This window comes from Passer montanus, unplaced genomic scaffold (genome assembly GCF_014805655.1).
Source record: "Passer montanus isolate IOZ18808 unplaced genomic scaffold, ASM1480565v1 scaffold11, whole genome shotgun sequence".
NCBI classification, from domain to species: Eukaryota; Metazoa; Chordata; class Aves; order Passeriformes; family Passeridae; genus Passer; species Passer montanus.
Genome location: NW_024357613.1, coordinates 13,741,810 through 13,747,804, shown reverse-complemented (window position 1 = coordinate 13,747,804; position 5,995 = coordinate 13,741,810). Strand labels below are relative to the sequence as shown.

At 39.1% G+C, this 5,995-nt stretch overlaps 1 long non-coding RNA gene across 1 annotated transcript; it reads right to left on the bottom strand.

Moving 5' to 3' along the window:
- Positions 1 to 260: 260 nt before the first annotated feature.
- On the bottom strand, positions 261 to 5,442 carry LOC120511465. Its single transcript, XR_005629728.1, has 4 exons — positions 5,282 to 5,442; positions 3,011 to 3,113; positions 1,452 to 1,546; positions 261 to 1,300 (listed from the first exon to the last, which is right to left on the bottom strand). It is a non-coding gene; the product is annotated as an uncharacterized LOC120511465 (long non-coding RNA).
- Positions 5,443 to 5,995: the final 553 nt, after the last annotated feature.

Here is a 5,995-nt window from a genome sequence, read left to right as displayed (position 1 = left end):
GAAGAGTCAATCCAAAGGGTGAAGGCCATAGAAATTATTGTACCTGTTTTCAGCAGGTTGACTAGCAAGATAAGGACTGCTGTCTGACAGTGCCAGAAGGTAAACAGGGCAGTCACAGAAGTAATCCCAGCTCATCAAAACTAGCTGTGAAGGAAGCATTGTAAGGAATCAGACAAAAATTTTTACCTAAAGGTTTATACTCTATAAAAATAATAGTAGCAGAAAACCAATTTTGTTTCAGTCTTGAGCCATTAATCAGCCAGGTGCAAATGTGTTTATTGTGATAGCAGAAAACAGACCTTGAAAATTCAGAAGTTCTCCTCTAGTTATCTTAATATTTGTTGAACTACATTTGCAAAACTGAAAAGAACATTAGCAGGATACAGAGAAAATAAAGGAATCACACTAATGCAGTTCATGTGACTTAGACAAGTGTTTAAATACAGCCAGTTGGACCCATACTGGAAGCCAGGGTTGCTCTGAGACTTGTGTGATCCTGGAATAGCTCCTTGTTGTTCGTGGATGCCTGCTGGTTCTGCTGAGCAGGTAACTCTGAGATGTGTCTCTGCTGGTGGTCACATGCAGACACCATTCTTCCACCTTCAGCCCCTTCCACCACCATAACCTTAGGCTGCTTCCCAGCAGGAGCAAGCCATCCTCCAGCAACCACAGGGTGCTTGACTCCTTTAAACTGCAGATTAATTCAGGGATTTGTTAATACTGATTTATGGTTGAGAACAAAGTGTTCGCAATTAAGTTGGCGAACACACCCATGTTCATTTTATTAGCAAAGATGGTAAGAATGCTGCAAGGCTGCATGGTTTTAAGTGCTTGAAAAAATTAGGACCACTAAATTTCAAATGTTGTAAGTAAAAACCAGAATTTTACCCACACACCATCTTTTAACTCTTTCATAATCAATTTTCTTTGGCTAATGCTTAATTAACTATTAATACACATTTCAGAGCTATAATTCTGAAACATAACCAGATATATAGATATCAGGACACATTCAGGGATCTTACTAAATCAGCTGGAGGATTCAGAAAACATATGGGAACTGCTGGTGACAACTTTCCAACAATTATTCAATACGCTCTTTTTGCACTTCTGCCAAGATCCTGATGAGTTCAAACACAAAGCCCAGGTTACATAGTAATCTATAAACCATGCAACTAGTGAATGAAAAACCATAGTGGAGTGAAATCCAGAAAAAAATAACAGTGAAATATATAACAGTGAAATACTTAGCATTAATGGGTCCTGCAGTATGACTGCAGATTCTGCAGTTAGAGAAGACCTGGAGAAAGATGACAGAAAATAGTCAGTGGAATAGCAAAACTATTAAACCTGGAAGACCTACAAAGCGTGGAACCATATGCCTTTGAAAAGCTTCAGAGAAATTATGTTTCTATTCCTTGCCAGAAGAATAAGAGCAACAAGACATTTACCTGTATCAGGAAATCCCTGATATAAATCTTGTTATGCAATTTGATCTTGGAATTTATTTCTCCAGGATGCCAGTGATGCCAGATATCTAGGTAAACTGAAATAGTAAATATATTTTTGGAAAGAGAAAAATATCCGGTGTTGTAGCAATCAATGTTAGTATTACAAAAGTATACAAAAGGGTATGAAATAATTTTTCATAGTTTATTCCCATCATCCACATTTCCTAGGGAAAAAAGTAATTCCCATCAATCAGATGAGGTTATTGCATCTTTTAAATTTTGATATTTTCTTTTCTTTATCTGGTTCTACCCATCATCAGAAAAGGCAAAGAAAGCTTTTCTCTTATACTGACAATTTCAACAGTAAAATTTCCACAGAGAGTAAGAGGAGGCAACACAGAAATATGTCAGCAGAGGAGAAGATGAATAGTATTTTTAAAGCCTATTAATTCTTCTTGCTCCACTGAAGACAAGAAAATCCTTACTATGCACTCTGCTGAGAAATAGTCCCAAGCTTTTGCTGTGTTCCAACATTACAGAATAATGAGGATATGATACACACAGCTATGAGCATTTCCCTATTAACCTTGCAGGTTTACCAAGACAGTTAATACATCAGACTCGATGGCAGTACTTGGTGATAGTAGGTCAGGCTTTTTGCCAGCATTTACCCACTAAATGCATTTTAAAAGAGTAAGAAAAGTAAGAGAAATGGCTGTCAGGTTAAAATGGATATAAATTAGAGGCACAAGTGTCTTTAAATAAAAAATCACTGGAAGAACAGTCCTCAAAGATTTTCCAGAAGACATGTATTTTAATCTATTCACTCCTTCTCTCCAATCTCAAAAAGTTATGAAGTAAGCTTGCTTGGGGCAGGACGGGTATGTTGACTGGCCGTAGGTGTGGAGTGTCCCGAGATGTCATTTGAGCTAGTGGATATTACACAGAACCCATGGAAGAAAAGTAGACACCCATCTGCAAGGGCAGTCAGAGGTCAGGCAGGGTCCTTGAGGGCATCTCACATGGCACCAGATGTGTTTGGGTGACTTAATCTGGATCCCAGGACATACAGAGTCACTGGTTTCATAGAAAAACATTAATTTATGATGTCTGAAAGTGTAGCTGAAAGTATGATCCAAAACTATGGCACAGCATAATTAAAACTCATCTGTTACCAAAAAAACAGGTAGAGAAGTATGAACACCAGTCTTGTACACTTTGCTAATGCCATACTGAGATGAGACTTTAAAACTTTAGCCTTGGTTCTGCATTAATATCTTATGCTGTTTATCAGCATAAGGATACTTCCAGTTCTTTGAAGCCTTACAGAGGAGGAGAGGAAAACAAGAATTATGGTCATGTTATTAACCTTCAGAAACCTCTATAAAAGAAATTTGTATGTATTTCCTGACAAAGAATACGTAATTCTAAAAATACAGGTTAAAGCTAAATTATACTCTCATGGAGATGTTTGTTAAAGTCCAATCAGTCAAACCTGTTATGTCCAAAGGAGATTTTTTTTAATACCTATGCCTTTTGATAGCCAGCTTAATACTTACTGAATTGATGCCCAAAAATGTTGGTCCAGGAAGGCACAAGCATCATGGATTGCAACGATATTCATCTTAAAATTCAGTACCTTTCATCTAGGAAAATATGTATCTGGGAAAGACATTATATGACCTTCCATTGACATGATTTTGCATATTCTTTTTCTCTAATAACAAAAACTGAAATCACAATCTATAGAAAACAAAGTGTTACTAAAATCTAGTTTAGGGCCAAACAATTTAATGTACAACACCTATCTCTGTATCATGTAGTCTTTGTGGCTTAGTAATCATATTCTTATCTCCCTGTTATAAAAGATACTTTCTTCTTGCTGCTATGATAAAAACCAGTACAAACAAGGAATGGAACATCCAGGGAAAATAATAAACCAACTGTACAAGGCACTAGAGCATCATGAGGCAAAAGCAAGAGAGAGGAAAAAAAAAGCGGAAATATGTATTCACTGCTGTTTTGTAAGTGTGTGTGGTTAATTGTGACAGAGGAAAGCAATTTTTTTGACAGGATTGAAGAATATTTTGAAAAGGAAAATATCTCACAAGCACAAGATAAAGAATTCCAATAGTGCAGATCAGGAGGGTCTTCAACATGAAGCTTTTTCTTGTAAAATGAGATTTCATTTTAGTTGTTTATAAGAAGTCCCATCAGTTCCATGATGCTACCAGTGTGCAGGAAATTAGTGTATAAAGACAGATAGCTAAATCTATAATCAAATACTGTGTGTGTGTGTGTGTGTGTGTGTGTGTGTGTGTGTGTGCTCACATGATGACAACACTGAAGGAATCATGAGGACTCCTGATGACAAAATTGAATAAAAGCCCATATAAAATACTGGTAACAGATGTCATCTCCTGTGAGCATCCTGATATTTTACCCTTTTCCTCACTTGACATTATAATTTTCTACAGCAGAACATAAAGCTCTCCAAATTCTAAACATATGCACTAAGAAGCAGAAGCAGCCAAGAACCAAGTCCCTATCAATAAGTAAACTTTGAGCAGAAAAGCACACTTCTCCCTGTTTTCAACCTTTCAACATGCTTATCTGGAAATGGACTTTCCCCCCTCCCTGTTTGCTAGTCTCCCCCTTCCTCCCCACCCAAGAGCTGGAAGAGTCCCTCTGATACCTGGGTACTGCTTTTTCTCGTTCAGAGCTACAAAGCTGATCTCCCATCCTACAATAATCAGCTGCACAGCAAGGAAACCAAGAAGGCCCAGTTAACCCAAGTGCACAGGGAGCATAACAAAGCACCCTGTGGCTCCTGTGGGTCTCTGCTGTCCCTCCTCTCAGGCAAGGGTAAGTTTGTTTGCCTTCACTAGCTCACCAGCCAGCATATAGCTACACTGCTGTCCTGAGGGCATTAGCCAAGAGGACGATGGCACTGTACAAAGCAACATAAAGAACTTCCCTCTCTGACTCCTGTTATTTCCAATGGAAAAGGTCAAAATATTTTTTTTTTCTTAATTTCCTCTATGAAATTTTGCCTACATGTGAGAAGACAGGAGCAGCAGGTTAGGGCTCTCCTGTCTTCTCACACTCTTCTGAGCACTGACCTTCCACCTGTCTAACAGAGCAAAGCTGCTGAATTTTTTTTTCTTAATTTCCTCTATGAAATTTTGCCTACATGTGAGAAGACAGGAGCAGCAGGTTAGGGCTCCCTGTTCTGAGCATTGATCTTCCACCTGTCTAACAGACAAAGCTGCTGAGTTCTAAGCTTGCTGAAAAGTTGCAGCTTACCTCTAAGGCTTCTGACATTACGTTCACAACCCCATACTTAATGGCACACCCTTGAAAGAACGGAACATCCTAAGCATAAATTAATCCACTTGAGGATTTCAGAAACATCGGGATAAACTCTGAGCTCAGGTTTGCTGCTCTAATCAAGGTAGTCAGACTTACCAATCATGATGTCATTATCAAAAAGCTAGATAGGCCAACAGCCAATTTACTAGAACCTCATGCTAGAAGAATAAATCTTACTTGGATACCATGAAGCTGTATAGCATTTTCCTTGCCAAAACAGCTTATGTTCACAAAACTTAAATGCTAATTACTTAAATATTAATACCTGAAAATATGTTTAGGACTTGGGAATTGCTAAGTATGCATCAAATCTCCAACAAGAAATCTTCCAACCTCCTGCAAGAAATCTTCCCTTGCCAAGTACAGGCAGATGCCTGGAATTAAAGACTCAAGGTTTCCAGTCCCACCTTCACAATGGCCTCTGTGCCTCATCTTGAGCAAACCCCATGTCCACTCACTTGTTTCTTTTGCTTGCAGTAGGTAAATTCTGTCCCAAGATTCACGGTCTTGAGGGGAATCATTTATTTGCCTCTGGCAGTGTTTTGTATGCTGGCATAAGAATCAAAAAAGAGATTTAAATAAGGCTGCTGTGATTTAGGAATAGTATTCCTCATTTTAGTGTTCGCACTAAAGCACTCCGAGCCACGCACCCCTCGCTCACTCACTCCCCCCTTTCAGTCCCCCTGCAGCAGGATGGAGAAGAGAATTGGAGGCACAAAGGGTAAAGATCACAGATTGAGATAAGAACAATTTACTGGAAAGAGCAATGGAATACGACAAACAAACAGTAACAGCAGTAATATCAGTAACAGAGGGAGCTGGCACTACCCGACCTCTCTCTTCATGCCACACTTACTCAACCAGATGGGATCCCATCCCCAGAAAATGACATGAGCTGGCTCAGAATAACCTCCAGGTCCTGGCCATGTCCCCTCCTGGCTACTGCAAAAACTAACCTTGTCCTGATACGAACAGATATGACAGACCTGATACAAACAGACCTGATAGGAACAGATATGAACCTCTAACATATGCACCCAGGACAAAGAGGATGACAAAACCAGCCCTCCTCACCTCAACACATCTGGGTAATAAAAGAGTTGACTCCTGCTCCCAGTCAGCAAAATTATGTAACATAGCTGTCCTTTAGTCAATGCAGTTTTAGATTACCC